The sequence below is a fragment of the Aquila chrysaetos genome, chromosome 19 (assembly GCF_900496995.4).
Source record: "Aquila chrysaetos chrysaetos chromosome 19, bAquChr1.4, whole genome shotgun sequence".
NCBI classification, from domain to species: domain Eukaryota; kingdom Metazoa; phylum Chordata; class Aves; order Accipitriformes; family Accipitridae; genus Aquila; species Aquila chrysaetos.
This window is the reverse complement of record NC_044022.1, coordinates 6792862-6813796: the sequence shown is the minus strand read 5'-3', so window position 1 is coordinate 6813796 and position 20935 is coordinate 6792862. Positions and strand designations below refer to the sequence as shown.

The 20935-nt window shown below is 41.6% G+C and overlaps 1 protein-coding gene across 4 annotated transcripts in view; it reads right to left on the bottom strand.

The window, feature by feature from the left end:
* Positions 1–20935, bottom strand: part of SPATA13 (spermatogenesis associated 13) — a 163089-nt gene that overhangs the window by 54285 nt on the left and 87869 nt on the right. The window contains exon 1 of one of the 4 annotated variants that reach the window (XM_030043004.2): positions 7626–7883. The exons of the other annotated variants lie outside the window; for them this stretch is intronic. The gene's annotated coding sequence lies outside the window, so the exon portion shown is untranslated. Of the gene's footprint in view, positions 1–7625; positions 7884–20935 lie in introns of those variants that run through there. 4 annotated transcript variants of the gene reach the window in all.

Below are 20935 nucleotides of genomic sequence, written 5' to 3'. Positions count from 1 at the left end.
ATATCTACTGAAGTTAAAGGCAGCTCCCCCACCGACTTCACTGGGAGCACAATCAAGATCTCAATTTGTCCAGTTTAGAAACGAGGGAAGAGTAGTATGTTTGTGTATGCAAGCTCAAACTAACATAGGCTGCTAATTATTTTCATCTGTTTTATATATAAACTGTGTGAAATTAATGTAGGATTTTTCCATTTGTGTATATCTGCAACCAAATTAGTAATAATAAATGGAAAGGGATTTTCCAAATTCAAGACCTTTGTCGTCTTGGCACTGAAAATATCCATTCCAGAAAATGAGTTGTGTTGCTAAGGAAAACACTCAAAGGACAGCTTAGGTTAAATTGCTGTATTAACTCCTTAATTTGCCCAGTGAAAGTCATCATTGCCCCTGTGCAGGAACCTGGTATGCTACTTCCGAAAGGCCAGTTCCTGTTGCATTTACTTTGCTTCCGATAAAGGCAATTACTGACCAAAGTGAGAAAAGTTTATCACAACTTGGTCTAAATCAGAACACATAACAAACTGTTTTTCCCTCTAATCTTCTTTTAAATGTGCTTTGCTGAGGTTATTTCGCTGAGCTTGCTCAGCTCAGTTAAACACAGAGACCTAATTTAGGGAGAACACAATAGCCCGATGGAGTGACGCCATCAATGAAAAATGACCCTTGTGTACCAGGTTACCATTATCCCATCTCCGAGTTGCTCTTACTCACCCACCTACACCAATACAGCTGCATGCAACTTAATGATGGCTTCAGCCTTTCAGGCTGCTAGAATGCTATTTATAACCCCACGGGGTCCGACTGCGATCTTATTCTTTCTCCCCATCCTCAAGAGGCATTATTCAGACAGCATGACATGAAGAGATGGCTGGTACTACAGAAGAGCAGTTTCCAATAAACAGATCATTGTGTTTAAACATAAAGACTTCCAGTTACCAATTAGGAAGGGTGAATTCCACCTTTGTTTTGTGTCTCACAAAGTGTAAGATGTAGGAAGGAAAAGGACCGTGGAGATGCAAAGTAGACAGAAATGGGAAGGAAAATGTATACCCTATGTATTTTTCTTTTTCTTCTTGTCTTGAAAAGAGTTACAGTAGATTTTCTGTTAGGTGGATATACATAAAAATGATGTGGACTAGTTGGGAGGAAAGGGTGCGATCTCAGAGAGCTGGAATCCTCCCACTCTGCAGTCATTTGCTTTCTCTTCCTTCTCTGCTCTACCTGCCATCCTTTCCTATGTCACACCCCTCGCTGCGGCATCTGATGGCCCTACAGCCATTCTGTATTTATTTTCCTTGCTCGAATAATAACACGTAAAAGTGACTATTAAGACCTCTTTATCAACCTTCTTCCCCACCCACTTAATTACCTTGCCATCCCGTCCTCTCTATTCAAAACTGTCCTTCCAAAATTACCTGAGGATATGAAGGTGCCTTGTTATGCAACCAGGAGGCCAAAATAAATCAATGGAAGGATAAATACAAAGAGAAAGGGCCTTGAGGAGTTTGAGGGCTGAGGACCACCTGCAGCGTGAGGAACACTTCATTCATTTTTGCATGTGAGCCGTAGCAAGGGGCTGTGCGTGGGTTTATTAGATTTCTGAGTGATGGTGCTTCTCCCTGGGCTCGGGGAGGAAGCACAAGCAGCACCCAACCCTCGCTTAAGTAATTCAGCTGTGCTGAAGGGAGCAGGGGTACAGCAACAGCGCAAAGGTACGGAGTCCATCGGAACTGAGAAAAGATGGAACTGCTTTAAAAGCGAAGCAGGTAGTGGACTTCATTAGGAATGATGGTGCCACATCAGTAGAAATTATGCAAAGTTGTATAAGATCATCTTGCTTCTGATGCTTATTATAATAAAATAACAGGTCTCAGTAGAATAATTGGCCCAGCATGATGCAACAGAAATACCCAGCTGGTGATAGTGCAGCTGCGCACCTTAGTTAACTCCGTGGTGGCCAGGGCAAAAAGCCCTGAAAAATTACAGCTTTTGATACATTTGTGAGGTCAGAACAGTGAATATCTCAGTAAGATTAAGAAAAGGAGAAATAGGTAGCATTTGAGGGAGAAGCGCAGGGGTTTGTTGTTGTTGTTAGGAGGCTTCTAGGCGATCTGGATTCATGTGCTTTAAGAACCACAAAGGTTTTTTTTCAATTAGTATCAATACTTTTCTTTGTTTAGTCCCTTTTTACAATGACAAATTTGCTGGGTTTGTTACAGTCTGAACTAAATTAACATTCATGAGCACATTTCTTGTGCTAGAAGATTGAATTACCATCTCCACCGTGTTTCTCTTTCTTTTCAGGAAAAGGAAAAAAAAAATCTTCTTGCTAATTCTACCTCTAGTGTGTCAATAACTTCTACTTCTTGTTTGAAATTACTCTATCGAAAACCCTGTGGAATGGAAAAGCTAGAAAAAAGCAATGTGAACAAAGTGGATACCAATGAGTGCTACAACAACATTTACGTGCTGGGCCTTTTCAATAAAATACATGCTCTGAATTTATTCTGCCTGAAAACTTCAAAGCAATGATAAGCCTTTAACTAATAGTCATCCCTCTCTCTGGTGCTTAGTAACTACCTACCTTCTTCTTTATTAATACTAAGATCAAGAGTATTTTTTTAAAACATGGATGATCAAATTTAAGCAAACTGTCTATTTATTTTGGCAGGACCAGGAGTTACCTGATTTAAAGATGCAGAAAGCACACTATGCTGCTCACTCTAAAACTTATTTGTTTGGACATGGAATCAGACACATAACAAATTTATAAATTTTGGGCTAGCTTACTGGTCCTGTTAAAAACAACCATACATATTAAATTAGATCTTTTATGAGCAGGATAGTCAAGGAAATCTCTTGCAGCCTGATGTTATTTGTAATATTATAAGTGTTTCTAGGAAGCAATACAAATGATACATATTGACTGCCTCTATAAGATATTGCTGCTGCACAAGTTAGATTTTGGTGGGGAATCAGACGATTTTTTTAAGATCAGAACATCAGAATCGTGCAACTGTCTTCCTATTAGAACAGCGTGGAAGAAAACCTGACTTTAGTACCCTGAGATGGAGTTAGTTATGTATAGCTAAGGTACCAAATGGCATAATTGCCTGAAACAGTGCGGGACTGGAACCAGTGCCCCAAGAGACCTTTACGGCCATTGGCTCAGACACCCATATTCCATGAGTAGAGGTTAAACAACTCTGGATTTTACCAGCCCCAAAAGTAATGGTAAATTATCTGAAAAAATGAAACCCCCATCTCAGGCAGGAAAGATGTCTTTATGACTGAGGCTGGGGAAGAGAGATTCTGGATTTTCTTTCTTTCTGACCTTGGCAGTTCAGCATACTTTTCTCAGCTTAAGTGCTGTATGTGTAAAGTAAGTGATGATAGGAGTAGTACCTTATAACCTATGGGCCTGCAAGGACAAATCCATCAATGCTCCTCGGGAACTTTGATGCTTACAGTGATGAGAGCTATAAAAAGTGTATACACAGAGAAAATAATCCATTACCTCCCCATGCAGAGGACAAACTCTAAATTCCAGTTTTTTGAAAGGAGTTCAGACTAAAGTGCCCATTTCAAGACTCAATTGCCTATTTTGATGATGGTTCATTAATCTTCTAAACTGGAGTTTGCAGATCTGGCTAATAATTTATGTCTTGTAAGAGTACAAGACAGCTCTGAACCTGAAAGATTACACATTTCCTTACTACAAAAGTTAATTTACAATGGTGAGCTGTCTTTGCCTAAACATTGCAAATAGCAAAATGGACACTTTGGTACCTGTCAGTGACACTGTCCTTTTTAAAAAGACCTTGTTAAACTTCCAGTTAAGAAAATCTAATGAAAAAAACCATAGAAGCCATTCCCTCAACACGCTGGGGTACATAATTAAAATACTAAGCTGGGGATGTGAGCCATGTTTCCAGCTCAGTGTGAAAGGGGGGCAGTTTGCACCAATTCTGTCCTAGGGTTTTCTTTTGTCTAAGCAATACTAAATACCTGAGTCAGACCTCTTCCCACCTCTCCCTTTTCATGACATAATTCAGCAAACTTTCTGTTTCTGTGCCAGGACTGGAACGGCTGCTTTGCTCTCTCCTGTTAGCACACGCTGCCCCAGAGATGCTGTTGCTCCCCATAGACCACCTGCTGCTGTTCACATCACCTCCTTCGATCTACCTGGTCTCTACGGGTGAAGGTAGAAGTGATGGCTCCAGCCCATCTAAGAGCGTGCCACCACCTAAAGGGAGAGATGCCGGACCTCCCTTCTGCTTTTTCCTGCCAGGCTGGGAGTTGAACCAGCTTCCCCGGCTGCACGCGAGCTGTTGAAGGGCAGGAGGTAGAAGTCAGCATCCAAGGGCAGGGAGAAAAGCGCAGGAAGGCGAGTGGAAACTCCTTCCACAAGCAACGGGACTCCTGAAATGGCTCCAGACTCGAAATTTGTCTCGGGACCTGCACAGGAGTGCTGTGAATTGGAAAAGGCTGAAGGAACATGCAGTTGCCCTCAGCTTATTCTCCGCGTGTTGTCTTTGAAAGCTGCAGGGTGCCAGGGTGTGTGGGTGTGCGGGTGGTGGTGCCGGGTGGGTGCCTGTAGCGGGTTCGCAAAAGAGACACAAAGAAACACAAAATTCTGTGGCAACTTCCCAAACTGGAAATATTTTTAAGTGTGTTCTCTGGAAAAGCAGGAAAATACTTTCTCCAGAAAATAGTTAATTGATTTTTTTTATGAAGCGCTGTTGTGTCAAATTCAGGGATTAAAAGCAATGATTAAGGTAAATAGACATTTTAATCTGCTTTGCATTCAATCTCTGATTCAGTTTCAATTCCAGCCTCACCACAAAATAATACAAACATAGCCTCGATGCAAGGATATTGGGATTGCTGTGTACCTCAAAACGACCGTTTGTAAAATAACTCAGTAAAGATGTCACTTAAGCTTTTCTCGATGCAGCAAAAATTTTGGCAGGCCAATCTAGGCTTGAATAGTTATTCAGTCTCATTGGTAGGATGAACACTGCATAGAGGCTAACGCTTAGTATTGTGCTGAAATCAGTTGGTTTAAAACCTGTTTTCACCAGTCTCTGCAGCAGCAGGGAACAGGGCCTCCCTGTCCAGCACTTGCAGCCAAGCCATATGCAGCATATGTTCAGCTGAGCCACTGGTGACACCCCCTGTCAGCATCTGGTAATTTTCCTAGCAAGGACAAGATTTACATGAAAGCTTTAACTCGAAAGTCCTGAAGAGCCACAGACAAATACATTCCAGAATAATTGTTCTAACCAAAGAGTCAGAGGTGCACCTTTATAACAAGCCAATTTTGGATGACTGTAGTATCAGCTTTATACTTCATTCTACCAGGCCAAGATGCTTAATTTATCAGAAATCTTGCTATCATTCAGCTGATAAACAGTTCCCGTTCAGTGTTCAGCCCTCAGAGTCACAGATATTGCTGCCTGAGAAACACGGAAATAACAGCCATCTGGCTCCATGCACGTCTTGATTTTCCAACACTTAAGCAAAATACATCATACAACCACTTGGAACTTATTCAAAATTGACTATTATATTTTTCATTGTTCTGAAGTCTAAGAAAAGGGGGATGGGGGGAGTTCGGGCTCTCCAGAGAAGGAAACCCTTCCTAAGGTTTGCAGTAAGACACAGCAACTTCTACTAAATCATTCAATATCATAATGAAGCATATTCTTTTTTCTCACCAGTCTTGCTTCTCTCATTGCTTAGGGCACCAAAGCTACAACACTGTTACTAGTAGAAACCAACATGTAATTTTTAGCCGAATCTCATTTTACTGGAACCTCTAAGCTTTTGAGAGCTTATTATTCCAGATTTAACCTGGTATTAAATGAGAGGAGAGTGAAATCCAGGCTTTACAGCAAGTATTAAACAGCTTTGCTAACACATAGTAATGAAAAGCAATTAGCATATAACCAACCCCAAGCTCATTTCCCCTAAACCGGGAGCTGTTTTCCCAGGGAGGATATTGAGTACTTGTGACTACTTTCTGCTGCAATATTCTTACATGGGATCACGTGGTGCCTTCATCCTATGCTGAAAGTTTTGGAAAATACTTCACTGGCATCAGCAGTCCACTTTTGTTCCCATAAACTTCTACCCATTTCCCCACTTTCTTTTAATGGGTAAACAACTCTCAACTTCTTAGTGTTGCTAGCTTAGCTAATTGTGCTTAAAGTTACACAGAAGCCTCTCTAATTTACTAAAGACTCCTAAAAGCTCAGTTTTCTTTGGGTTTTTGCTTATTCCCCAGAAAAGCACAGCAGCCAACTTGATGGTCATTACTCTGAGAAAACTGGCAGTCAGCAAGTCGTTTAATCCGCAGTCTACTTACGCACCTGTGTCATGCCCCGATTTCAGTTAAGAGTACATCGCCAGAGCTGTGATCTTGCAAACGTTTTATGTATGTGATTCTCGGCTATTGCATGCTTAAAATCACACCGATCTCAACAGATAGTCCACACATAAATGTGTGCACAGCCGAGAGTTAACTTGTGGGAGTGAGGGCAAAAGCCAGCAGTGTGATTGCTTATTTTGAAACGATATGGTTATTAATACACAGGTGTATTTGAATTAAAGTGAGATTCCTCCAACAGTCCCTAGAACAGAACTGTGCCTTGCTTTCTGGCCAACCTTAAATAGAAGTTTGAAAGCAAAATTCAGGTTTGGTTTTCAGTTCATAAGTACCACTATTTGCAGGTGTTACCAGGACCAAAATCACAGAGCATCTCCCTGCTTGCCTAGCATGGCAGGGTGTTGAACAGGGAAGGCAGGGGGTGCCTTTTTGGAAGTCATTTTCCTTGCTTGTAGATGGCATTAAACCCCATTGCTTAAAGATTTCAGGTCCTGGTTTTTTCCTTGCAAACAGTGGAAGATTATGTTCTTCATCTGCATACAAAACAGGAAGAATGACTTCAGAAATGGTACGTTACAGCACTTTTTCTGTGCCAAATACATCTGAATTTACAACAGACCAATGCCATGCTCTTCTCCCGAAACAAGTTTCAGAGGAAGAGTAATAATTAATACTGGAGTTTGCACAGGCTACACCATCTCTTGGTCTCTTAAGATACATTTGGCTACTAAATATTTCTCCTGACTTCCCAAAACGTAAGCAACGATCGGTTTAGTACCCTTCGGTAAAGCATACCTTTCAAAATGCCCGACTCGCAGCGGAGGACAGGGCTCCAGCCCAGTGCCACCAGTGACAATGCACCGATGCAGGCAGTCGCCAGTGCCTCGGCTGGGTGGGCTTCTGCCCAAGGCGGGGTCCAGAAAGCTGGGACAATGCCAGGGAATCTGCCCCCCGGTGCCACTGCCGGTGGGATCCCCTTGAAGTCACAGCGCCCAAAGTGCCCCGTCGTATAGCGCGTGAGCGCCGCAATGAATAGTGCCCAAATGGCTTTGCCAGATGGACTGCACAGGTTATCTCCAACTCTAAAAACCACATACACTTTAACAGACGGGCAAAGCGCACTGCAGCCAACACACAAAAGATTAACTATTAGTCTCAGTTATGGTTTTGCACTTAACTGGAACGACTAATAATGCCATAATTGTAAAATGTAATTAATTACCACCATACATACCTGAATGTTTATGTCTTCCAGCAGCCATTAACTACCAGATCTGTTGTTCTGGGTAAGATTTAATCTAAATGAATGAAAATCCATTGCACAGAATATTGCCCAGTTACAGTATGAACCTTGTTCCAGAAAACCTGTTTGGTTTTTGAAAGAGCCTGTTGTTGTCTGGATTCGGGGCTCAGTCCTGCAAGGTACTGAGCACCCTTTAAGCCCTTAAACACAACCACTGGGAGGGAAAGGGACTCAGAGTGATCCAGAAGCAGTCACTACCTTGCGGGATTGAGTCTTAAGTTAATATATAACAAACGCCTGCACAGCGGTGTGTGAAATCAGCAAGTTAAACATACACTTAAAATAACTGTAGCAAGAGAGAAACAAGCATATTTACAGATGTGTTTCATTAAAATCTTTGTGCTGAATAGTCTCATATGCAGCATTCCTACATATTTACCATATGAAAGCAAAGATTTGGGGAGTGTTCTGGTGAAAGTAAAATTAAGCAGTCGAGGCACAAGTAACCTAAAGTTGCAATCAAAGACTTCTAGATAAATATTGTGCAAACTGTGAGTTGGTTATTATCAGCTGGAATCTACCCTGAGCAAGCTGCACCTGACAGCGTGGACAAAATGGATGACCCAGAATGGCACATGCTAAATACATATCCACAGAAATGAAAATAACAACGAACCTCAAAACTTTACCACCCAGGTCTATTATTTGCAGGTGTCAGCAGCAGAACCAAATGCCAAAATCATCCCTGGTCATACCTGGTCATTTACTGTAAGAAATGAAAGAGGCAGAAATCAAAGGCATAATTATGTCTTTGAGAGCTGCAAAGTGCCACAGGAAAGTAACTGGGTGTGCAGAAGGCACTGCAGGTGGGGAGCTGAGTTATCCCAGTGGCAGAAAACCAGATACACGCCTGCTGGAAAGATGGCACTTGTGCTTCCCTGCTTTTGCTGCCTGGTTTACAGGGGGAGAAACTACACTCTCCTACAGACCCACATTTATCCCCAGAGCCTGGCATCACATAGGAAAATATAGAATGCCCCTGGCTTTGTGCTCTCCAGTTGGAAGGACCTGTACAGCTCCCTCCTATATATCCCTTCCTATACAGAAGACAAAATAATATATAACAGAAGATCTGCTAGAATGGGATTTGTTCTTCTCTTTTCCTCCCTAGAAGAAAAAGCAACTTGCAACTGCATTTTTTTCTGAATTAGAGTAGCACGACGTGGAGAATAACTGCAATCCTGAATGCAAGAGAACATTAATTCTAAGAGAAATTAATTTCTGTCTTATGTTTCTTGGAGTTATTCTGTGAATAATTACAAGGAGAATTTTTAATGGCAATATTACATTCATTTCTTAAAAGTAGAAATGCCAGCATATTTACTTAACAATAGATTTACATATCCAAGATCATTTCCAAAACCTAATTAATAATTTATAACAAAGTATGAGGCTTCATATATGTCTCATGCAATAATTTGCAAATCAGATATTATTGAATTCCAAATTATTAGTTACATTCATTTTAGCTGAAAGCTCTGCTGGAATCTCAGTACCAAGGAAATTAACTACACGAGAATATAAAGACAGAACTACAACTCCACAATGTTTGACTTATGCTTGAAGCCTTCAGCGAAAAGGAGAAAGCAAGCTCCTCACTGCCATACTATTCTCATGCAAGGCTGGGCTTTTACCGATTTAAACCTTCTGAGTCAGATACAAGGTCCACTAAAGTTCAGGGGACTTTCCTCTGCTTCTATCAAGCTTTAAGTAAAGATTATCCTAAAGGCTAAGTCCAAGCAATTTTCTTGGTCTCAAACCACTCACCAGGGTGCTCATCTAGGATGTTGCCATATGAATGTTGATTTTGATCATGGTCCTGGGTGGGGAGAAAGTTAATAAAATACCACATCTTGCTTTGTGGATTGAAATTTTAGGAGAACTGAAATGCAAAGAAAACTACATGGCACAAGTCGATCTCCAAGTGCTTCACAAGTGCAAAGAGAAGGATCTGGATTCAGATCAAACAGGAAAGATAAAAATAACAAACAGCAGACACACAAATGTGATAAATGCCTTTTCTTGCAGTTTCTGGTATTCCTGCCCATGAAATCTTGCTTATGGTTAGGATATCAAATGCTGTTGTAGAAGACAGACCAAAGTTTAGAGAGCTATGTGACGCTTAACTTTCTGGCAAGACTAGCAGCAAAGTCCAGTCCAGTTTTGGCAACTCAGTAACTGAAATATCTTGATGAGGTTCCTGCTTAGAGGACAATAGGTCATTATATTTGTACCTGAATTGTACCTGCAATCTCAGAATCTCCAAGTACTTTACAAACTTGAGTAGGTTAAATCTTTCATGGGTATGAAGCCTCTTATAATATTTTCAATATTTTTCAGAAATTTCCTTTAAATTTTGAGCATTTCAGACTTTGAGCTGATGATTTGAGATGCTGACATACAAAATGGGCAGTAGTCAAAATACAAAAGCAGCATTCAGGTTTTGGTGAAAAATATTACGGAGAATAATCTCCAGAACAAAGAATAAGCAACAGAGCAAACCTGTATAAAAAATGTATTTAATGCAAATCTCAAGAGTTGATTAGGACAGAAGCAACCAAAACATCAAGAAGAACCTACAGAAGGCCAGTAATCAACCAGTCAGAATAACCTGGTTCAAAATTACCAGGAAATCGGAACTATCCAGGCCTAATGACCTCATTTTTAGAAGTGCAATACTGCACAGTACTATTTCCATTCTATGCTGTTGTATCCAGGTTTGTACTATAAACTATGAAAGCATATTTTTCCAAAATCAGTTGGATTTAGGAGCTTATGTCACCAAGTCAAAGCAGAAATAGAGCAAATACATCTCAATGGAAAATAACTTCCTTGTCCCAAAACAATTTTTACTGTCTGAAATTGTGACAAAGAAGTTTCAAATCACCATGTCCTGGTTTCGGCTGGGATAGAGTTAATTTTCTTTCTAGTAGCTGGTACAGTGTTATGTCTTGGATTCAGTATGAGAAGAATGTTGATAACACACTGATGTTTTCAGTTGTTGCTAAGTAGTGTTTAGTCTAAAGTCAAGGATTTTTCAGCTTCTGATGCCCAGCCAGCTAGAAGGCTGGAGGGGCACAAGAAGTTGGGAGGGGACACAGCCAGGACAGCCGACCCGAACTGGCCAAAGGGATATTCCATACCATGTGACGTCATGCCCAGTATATAAACTGGGGGGAGCTGGCCTGGGGGGCGGATCGCTGCTCAGGAACTAACTGGGCATCCGTTGGCAAGTGGTGAGCAATTGCATTGTGCATCACTTGTTTTGTATATTCCATTTCTATTATTATTATTGTTGTTGTTGTTGTTGTTGTTGTTGTTATTATTATTATTAGTTATTATTAGTTGTTATTATTATAATTATTTTTTTTTCCTTGCTGTCCTATTAAACTGTTCTTATCTCAACCTACAAGGGGTTTTTTTCCCAATTCTTTTCCCCATCCCACTGGGTGGGGGGGAAGTGAGTGAGTGGCTGTGTGGTGCTTAGTTGCTGGCTGGGGTTAAACCACGACACACCACCCAGAGAAATATAACTATCTATCTGGATTACTGAGATCTAAGCACAGAAACTGAACAAATGTCCAATTGGGTGGACCCTAGCAGAGTTATGCATTAGATGTGAGTACCTGCTATTCACAGAACTGTCAGTCCAGTACTGACTGGCTTCCAGATGGACTTCATGCCACTGGTCACAAGTCTTAGAACCCAGCAGTTCAGCCAGTTTTAAATCCGCCTGACTATCCACTTCTCTAGTCCGTACTTCATCAGTTTGTCTATAAGCATGTTATCAGAGACTGTGTCAAAAGTCATGCTAAAATCCACTGCTCTCCCCTTGTCCACTGAGCTGGTCATTTTGTTGTAGAAGGCTATCAAGTTGATCAGGTATGATTTCCCCTTCGTAAACCATGCTGACTACTCCACTTTCTTGTCCTTCGTATGTTTGGAAAAGGCTTCCAGGAAGATTTGATCCACCTCCTTCCTGGGCTGAGGCTGATTAGCCTGTACTTTCCCAGATCCTCCTTGCTGCCCTTCTTGAAGACAGGAGTGACATTTACTTTCTTCCAGTCCTCAGAAACCGCCCCAGTCACCACAGCCTTTCAAAGATCATCATGACTAGCTTGCAATGACATCAGCCAGCTCCCTCAGCCCTCATCCCATCAAGTGCATCAGGTGCATCCCATCAAGTCCCAGGGACTTGTGCATTCAGTTTCATTTAAATGTTTCCTGAACTGATCCTTACTGAGGATAAGTATTCCTTTCTCCATGTCTTCCCGTGCAGAGCCTGGGATTGCTGAAGGCTGGTATTACCAGTAAAGACCGAGGTGATGAAAGCAGTGAGTACCTCAGCCTTCTCCATGTCCTTTGTCTCCAGGTCCCCTGCCACGTTCAGCAGTAGGCCCACATTTTCTCTAGTCTTCCTTTTACTGCTTATACACTTGTTGAAGCCTTCTTTGTTGTCCTTTATGTCCCTCACCAGATTCAATTCCCAGTGGGCTTTGCCTTTCCTAACCCCACCGCTGCATGCTTGGACAGTGTCTCTGCGTTCCTCCCAGGTCATCTAACCCTGCTTCTGTCTCTTGGTGGTGGGTTGACCTTGGCTGACTACCAGATGCCCACCCAGCCACTCTCTCACTACCTCTCCTTAACAGGACGGGGAGAAAATAAGATGGAAAAGCTTGTAGGTCAAGATAAAGACAGGGAGATCACTTACCAATTACTGTAATGGGCAAAACAGACTTCCCTTGGGGAAAATTAATTCAATTTGTTCCAATCAAGGTAGGTTTGAATAGTGAGAAATAAAAACAAATTAAAACAACATCTTCCCCTCATGCCTCCCCTTTTTTCCAGGCTCAGCTTCATTCCTTCATTCCCCACTCTTCTACCCCACCCTGCCCGAGTGACGCAGGTGAATGGGGGCTAGTGGTCAGTTCTGGTTAGTCCATTGTAGTTTGTCTCTGCTGCTCTTTCCTCCTCACACTTTTCCCTTCCTCCAGCGTGGGTCCTTTCCATGGGCTGCAGTCCTTCAAGAACTGTTCCAGCATAGGTCCTCTGCACGGTCTTCAGTTCTTCAGGATCCACCTGCTCCAGCGTGGTTCCTCCAGGGCCGCAGTTCCTGTTAAGAGAACCTGCTCCTGTGTTGGCTCTGAAAGGGCCACAGTTCCTTCAGGAAATACCCACTTGCTCCAGGGTGGTCCTTTCCATGGCCTGCAGTGTGGATACCTGCTCCACCATGGTCTCTCCATGGGCTGCAAGGGAATGTCTGCTCTGGCACCTGAAGCACCGCCTCCCCGCCCTTCTTCTCTGACCTTGGTGCTCACGGGACTGTTTCTCACACTTTTTTCCTCACTCCTCACTATCTGTGCAGTGTTTTGCCCCTTTCTTAAATATGTTTTCCCAGGGGCACCACCAGCTTCCCTGATGGGCTCAGCGTGTCCTACAGCGTGTCCATTGTGGAGCCGGCTGGAACCATCTGTGTCTGGCATAGGGCAGCCCCAGCCTCTCTTCACAGAGGCCACCCTGCAGCCCCCCACTGCCAAAACCCTGCCGTGTAACCCCAATACACTCTTGTACGCTTCCATTTGATGTTTGAGTTCTGTCAGGAGCTCCTTGTTCATCCATGCAGGCCTCCTGCCATCTTTGCTCGATTTCCTGCGTGTTGGACTGGACTGTTCTTGAGCTTGGAGGCAAAGGTCATTCTTGAAAGTCAACCGGCTCTCTTCTCTTCGGGATGTTCTCCCATGGGATTCTTCCAAGTAGATTCCTGAAGAGGCCAAAGTCTGCTCTCTTGAAGCCCAGGGCTGTGATCCTGCTATTTGTCCTGTTTCCTCCCCTCAGGATGTTGTACTCCATCACTATTGGTCACTGCAGCCAAAGCTGCTCCCAGCCTTCACATTCTCAACCAGATCTTTCTTGTTTGTAAGCGAAAGGAGGTCCAGCAGAGTGCCTTTCCTCACCGGCTTCTCAGTCACCAGTGTTAGGAAGTTATCCTCAATGCACTCCAGAAAGCTCCTGGATTGCTTGTGCCCTGCTGTGTTGTCCCTCTGGCAGATATGCGAATGGTTTAAGTTCCCCATGACGACCAGGATTTCAATCATGTGATGGTTTAGCATCTGGTAAAACTCACGGTGGCTGCAGAACTTCTGCCCTTGATTGCTACTGGTTGGAAATCTGTTACATTTTCAGAGGACCATTCCCTCTCTGGAAACTACTATTACTTTTTACAACCACTACCAGCAGTCTCAACCAAAGCGAAGAAGGCTTATGAAGGCTTGGACACTAAACACACTGCTAAGAGTAATATGTTCATACTGGTGATTTGCATTTAGGCATGTTAATAAAATAACACGTTTCCCATGCTGTGTATGTTCTGTAAATAAAAGAGTTGGCTTTCAGGGATGTTCATCCACTACTTTTTGTTAGTTCGAAATTCCGTTGAAAATACAGAAAAATGGAGTAACAGTTCACCTACCCTCAGTTCATGCTAAATCTCTTACTATAGTCAGAACACAGAAAAATAACAAAGAAATTGAAAAAAGAACAAAAGAGTAGGCACGTCTGCATGTTGCTCTATCAATTACATTAAGGCATCTCAATCTTAACAACCCCACACAATACAAAGCAGGCCCTGTAAGAAGGGCAATCCTCCCTGCAAATATTTAGGTTAGCAATTGCAAAGTAATCCAGACACAGCACCATTCATAAGACCAATTCATCGCCAGGTCATACAAGGCAATTAGGCCTGGACACTAGGTGCAGATTAACAACCACCACCTGAAAAGATGTTTTAAGTGATCCTGGTTTATTTTTAACAATATTTTAAATCCTTTGAGAAGATTAATTCCTCTGCCCAACAGCTGAGTACCTCGCTGCTGCTAAAGTAAACCGATGTACTATTGAGTCCTCAGCAGAGGAATATTCTCTGTAGGACTTGGGAGTGATACTGCTTTCATACTGTTATTGTCAGTACACAAAAAACACCACTGTCCTTTGCCCTAAAAGGCTGATTTCTTTCCAACTAGATGAAAAAGTTCCTACAAGTTTCTCTCTCCCTCTTTCTCTTTCTCATGCTGTCATGCAGGAAACACAACAGATTCAATCCATAAAAGCAAAACCTGTTTATGTGTATTCATCAATAATAAAAGCCTGTTTCATAAGGAAGACTGTAAAACCTTCATCAAAGACATTATCTCTTCAGTACTATCAGTGGTGAGTAAGGGAGTTTCTAACACTGACATTAAAATGCAGCTGATAAAATACAGGAAATACATCTATTTTAAAAGATACCAGATGAGATGTCAATATTTAAAATAAAACCAGTTACACTGGAAATAAACAACGAAAGATCCAGGACAAGATTTTGAGCCAGATTTCTGAATCTCATTCTCAAGTGAAAGTTGTTAGGTAGGACCTGCTGCATTAGATTGGACAAAAAAAGCCATCTCGCCAACTCTCTTGTCTCCAAGTGGCTTGAGGAGGAGCAAGAAACAAGACGAATACAGAAAAATTTTCTCTCTATTTTACTTTCCCATCTTCTGGCAATCTAAAGTTTGGAGTCTTCCTAAATCAGAGGCTGCATGCAGAATACACTGTTTTCTAGTTCTTGGTTGTGTTGGGGCACTCTTCCATGAATTTTCCTGCTTCCTTTCTATTTTCACTTATTCTCTGGCTTCCACATCCTCGTATTTCACTGAATTCCCATAATTAATTGGTACCCTGGGTGAAACCTATTCCCTTTGGTTTGATTTTAACCTCCTGCCCAGGTGATGCTGTGTCTGTTTGAAAACCTAGTCCTGCCGGAGGGTGCTGAGAGCTGGGTGCCTCCAGCCTCGCAGACACGGGTGTTGAAAGAGGTGAAGTAACAAACAGGAAGGATGGGTTTCCCGGAGAATATGAGACAGGGGAGCACATCTGGCAAGAGGACATATAGGCAGATACGCAAGTTAGGTTTCTGGAGTATTGCCCAAATATTTAAATGACGGTCATACTCGCTTCTTGTACCATTAGGAGGGGATTCCTGGTTTTTAACAATCTCAGTGCTGCAATACATAATTCATAAATAAATAATTCATTCCTTAAAAGCGTGCTGTTCTTAATATTTTTTTTCCTAGCTTCTCCAGATACTACTCATATTTTATGCTGTCATTCAGGTTTTAAGTAACATATTTAACTTACTCAACTTTTTTTACAAGCTGGAAAGTCAGAGCCCTACTGATGAATGCCACCAGTTCCCCAAAATCCATCGTTCCTCTCTCAGTGGCCAGTGCACCAGGAAGTATCATGTTGCATGTTAACCTTTTCTCTAGTGTGTTACACAGGTGTGTAACAGCGAGGTATGTCGCCAACTTCATTATTTTCTTCCTGGATAGCTAAGCTGTTCCATCAGTAACATAAAAATGTTTTAACAACACAGCAACAAACCACCCAGCATGCCAAGGAGACGCGGAGCCCTTGGTTCATTGTTGGGAGGTTACTTTTAATTACAAGGTCCTTATTAACACACTGGAACAAGGCAATAGCTTACTTCAAACAGTTCCAAATCATTGTACTTAAAAATGCTGACCCTTGTTATAAACAAGGACAACAAGTGACAAAGACAAAAAGAAAATTGTTTTGGCTCTGAGTGAATTTGAAGTCCTATGACAGGACGTTGCAGAAACCCAGTAATCTATAAAAGCCAACTTTCAAACATTAATTTTGTAGTATCGTAAACAACCAAACTCTTCCCATTAGTCATCTGGTTCCCAGATTGATGGTGTCAGACAGAAACTTAATTTTAAACAAGGTTTCTGTACAAGATTTGTCTTTAAAACTTTTGCATTGATTTTATTTTTCTGGTTGGTGCAACCTAACATATCATCATCATCATCATCATCATTATTATTACTATTACTATTACTATTATTATTGTTATTATTGTTTTAACCTGGTTTATTTAGTCCCTTAACTGGCTGAACCATTTTACTCATGTGGTTTGCCCAGAGGCAGCGTTATCTACTTCTTTGAAAAAGCATTCTGGTTGTAAGTCAGTCTCTGCAACAGTATTAATGCAGGGACAGATCCTGGCTTCACTTGAAGCTCTTAGCTTCAGTTCTTCCATATGCAAGTAGAACATGAAAGTACCATAATTAAGAGCTAGTTGAAAATACAAGAGAATAAGTACACTCCTCATCATGGAAATGCTAAGCATGGTAAAAATAAATCCAGGAGCTTTTGTAGAGAAGTTTCCTTCATTAGAAAGAAGAAAACATCTGACAAAATATGTGGGTCAAGCTCAGGAGCTGCTGCAGTGTCTCTCTCCTGCCTCAAGTGGGTAGTTGGGTGAGCTGTTGAACATCTGAACTTTGAACATTACAACAGACTCTTATTTTCTACTGCCCCACATGCATAAAAGCTTTCTTTATTTTCTCATCCTAGGAAATGGAGGACATATGAAAGAGAAGAACTTCAGAATATGTAAGCAGTGCTGGGAAGTTTAATCTAGAGCCATAAAATACAAGTAAAATAGAAACCAGTGCAACGATTAATTTATGAAAATCTCTACTCCTTAATTTAATCAGGAAAACAAATGAAGAAAGCTGACCAAAATAAAGAATTAATTACCTACTTGTAAATCTAAGAGGATGCAGATGATGCCTAGTATGCAAATCAACATCACTTTTAGCTAGAGTTCAATGGCCTGGTCCAATAGGATGGTTGGGGTGAATGAAAGTAATTAGTTGGCTTTATACAAGACAGCTGGTTCTTGCACACCAAATTAACTCTTACTTGATGCTACCTGTGCACACAGCAGTGGGAAAGTTGGCCTCCAAAAAATCACGCTGGTTGCCAGGAGTGTATGTAAGGTGAGCTCTGTGTAGAAGCAAAGCCAAGTTATAGTGTAGGTAAACTGCTCTTGAATTTGTTTAACATAATTAATCAAATTCAATATGTTTTCAGGGAGCATAAAGCATTTGCATATCACAAAGAAATATGAAAAAATACAGAAATGCCAAATATGACATTCTGACTGTCTGTGAAAAATCCAGGATGAAATCAAAGACTCTTGCCTTGAAGGCAGCAGCAATGGTCCCACAGGCTCCATGACAACTGCAGGTCAGACACTTTCCAACTGACTCTCAGATACGGAGGAAAGACGTAACACAGAGACAGACATCTCAGACACAAGTGATACTGTCCGAGTGTTAATTTCTCTCACCTCCTCCTGCTCAGAGCCAACAGGCAGCTTGGAGGAAGCTGTATGTATTAGCAGGGACTGAATTTGCTCCTGGTTGGACCCAGGGTAACTGACTGCTGGCACGGTAGATCCCAGCCTTTCCCTTCAGTTCTTGTGTGCCGAGTACCCCTCATCCCTTCATCTGAACCTCAGACTCAATTACTTCTGCAAATTGTACTAGAAAAGCTATGCAGATCTGTTAGAAAGCATAAAATAATCAGATATGGAAGAGACTGTACATAAGGACTAACCTCTTGCAAGATCAATGCCATAATATACCACATCCATCGAGCACGTGAGTGAATTTGCGCATTCTCATTGTTCAATTCACTTTCTACTTCCCAAATGCAAATTTCTGCGCATACTTATGAGAGTGGTGTAGTCTCCAGTTCTCTGGTGACCTCTTCGATGCCATGCAAAAAATGGTTCTCTGTCTAATGATACTTTGACATGAATGTGTCTCTAAGGGAAGGAAAAAATACTTTGTTTAATCTGGTTTTTATTAGTAACTCTTTGCATTCTGGGTTGAATTTAACTAATGACCTAATAATTATTTCTCTGTAAATAATTAGTATTTCTATGTAAATCATAGAGAACATTAAACACACGCTGTCACAATGCCTTGATAAAGCAGGCTTGAGACTTGAAAATGTGGCAATACCTTCCAGGAGAGGATAAAAGCTCAGCTGTTCTCACTTGTGATTTTTGGCCAGTTTCCATTTGCAGCCTACCCATTTAGCTCTCAGTAGTCATGTCCTGTCCATTCCTGGAATTTCATTGTCTTCTACAACTTTTAATTTATTTTGCCAAACTTGGCCTTCACATATCCCACTCTGCTAGAAAGTTATCTCTTGCTGCCATCCTCATAATGGTGCAGCGTGGTCTGCATAGAAAACAAAGCATACTCTGGGTTCCCACTTACAGTAGATCGATGGAAATAACTTCTCATTGCCTTCAAACGTCAGACTGTTAGACCCAATGACTAATCAAACCAAGCTCTTCAGTACAGTTGTAGCTTCATTTATGGTCACCCTACTTAGGTTCAAAATATTCTCATAAAACATAACTCAAAATTTATTCCAATTCAAAATCAAATGTTGCTATGGAACCTGTGGTAAGAGCAATACTGAGAAAATTTACTTGTTCAGGGATTAAGTGTCCTGAATTGAGATCTTAGACAAAGCTGAATTTTCAGAAACGTTTTAGTGTTTTTCGTTAGCAAGAGGTATAGCATTCTTCTTCCCTTCCAGTTTCCCACCAGGGAGACAAAGAAGGGAAAGAGACAGGGTAATGTTAAATGATGTAATATCTCAGACATATAATTCTTTCTAATGATGTAGGTGTTTTCCTTGTTAATTTGGCACTGTGTGCCAGCAGTATAAGTACATACAGATTTAGGAGACTTTGTTCAACAGACTGGCTGTTGAAATTTGCATTCCAATATTGCTTGGAGCTGGCTTAAAATTGTGTGAAAAGTAACTCTTCTTATCACAATAATGCGTATTATTATCTGTTAGCATGGCTTCATTTAATGACAATTTGGGGAGCAAAAGTAAGCCATGTTTTGTGTTCCTATTGAACCACTGTTGTACTTGACTGATATGAATTGGGGGTTCAGTCCTGTAAACCGTTTTCCTTCTCTTCAAAATAATCCAATTAGTACAAGTGGAACAACTCCTCCAGGACCACGTACCTACATACAGTATTAATACTTTCAGAACAACTGCAAAACCAAATTCTCAAAAGACCAAATAATACAAAGCCCTGTCTCTCTCCCAGAACACAGTATTAACCAAAATTAGACATTCCATGTGCATTAGCGAGGATGATTAATGAGGGTTTCAAGTACAGACTGATATGTGTGACTGAAGGATAGAAAATGCGATGCTTATATTTAAAAAAGAGGAGGGTTGCCTGGGAAATTAACTGACTCTTTAGTCTGACTCTGAACTTGATAAGATTTTACAGTCAAATCTGAAGGCAAGATTGGCTGAGAGGAAGCTGGGAAGCTTTGCCCCAAGAGAAGAGGGATCGTGTACCATGAAGAAGTAGATGAAGGGAGGCAGGAGAGGTAGCTGTGCACAGTGAAAAGAGGAAGGTTATGCAATTTCAGGGATCAATCAGGGATCCAGGAGGAGGAAAAAGTGATGTGACGGTCTTTATGAATGTAGCAGGAAGGGCAGCCACCGCTGAGGCCCGAGGAGATCACTCACTGCACGTGTAATTATGCAGCCCTTTGCCTCTGCCGGGGCACTGGGCTGCCGTCCCCTGAGTGATGGTGACCCAGTGACCCCTTCTGCCTGTCTCATAGTCTGAGCTCTGCTCTGTAAGGGGCTACAGGCCAGGAGTCAGCGACAGAAAACACACTTATTGTAGAGTAACTTTTTTTTATATAGAAAAAAGGGTTGTAGAAGTAATGAATTCTGAGTCACAGACAGTTTACCTCCCTGCTTCTTCCTGATACGGACCATTCTCTACTGGGGGGAACTCAGCATCTTTCACTCTTTTTTTTCTCTGTGGACTTTTTTCCCTAGGTAACACCTAGTCATTCATCGCCATCAGATACCTCTCCTCCAGAGAAAGACTTTTAGTTGTTCTCTGCACTATAGGTTCTCAGCCTGGCATTTTCATCTGAGGTGAGGTCCCCAAAGCTAACAGATTTCCCTGTGATTCTTTTTTTTTTTTTTTTTTTTTTTTCTTTTTTCTTTTGGAGGGGGAGCCAAAATTTTTGGTTTTTTTTTCCTCATGGATTCTTTTTCAGATGCTCAGTGTGGCTCAGCTGATGGCCCCAAAGAATCAATTTGGCCTGCCTTTTCCCCAGAGTTCATGGGCAAAGGTTGCAAATATACCCCAAAAGCCAAAAAAGCTTCTGCCGTTTGAGCCTCTGCCTTGCCCAGCACAGAGGCACTCGACTGGGCACTCTTAATGCCCTGAGATCTATAGTCACACCTCTCCTCACACACACAGGGCTTAACATATATGAGCTATTAAAACTCTGCTTTTGGGGAATTAATATAAGGAAGACTTA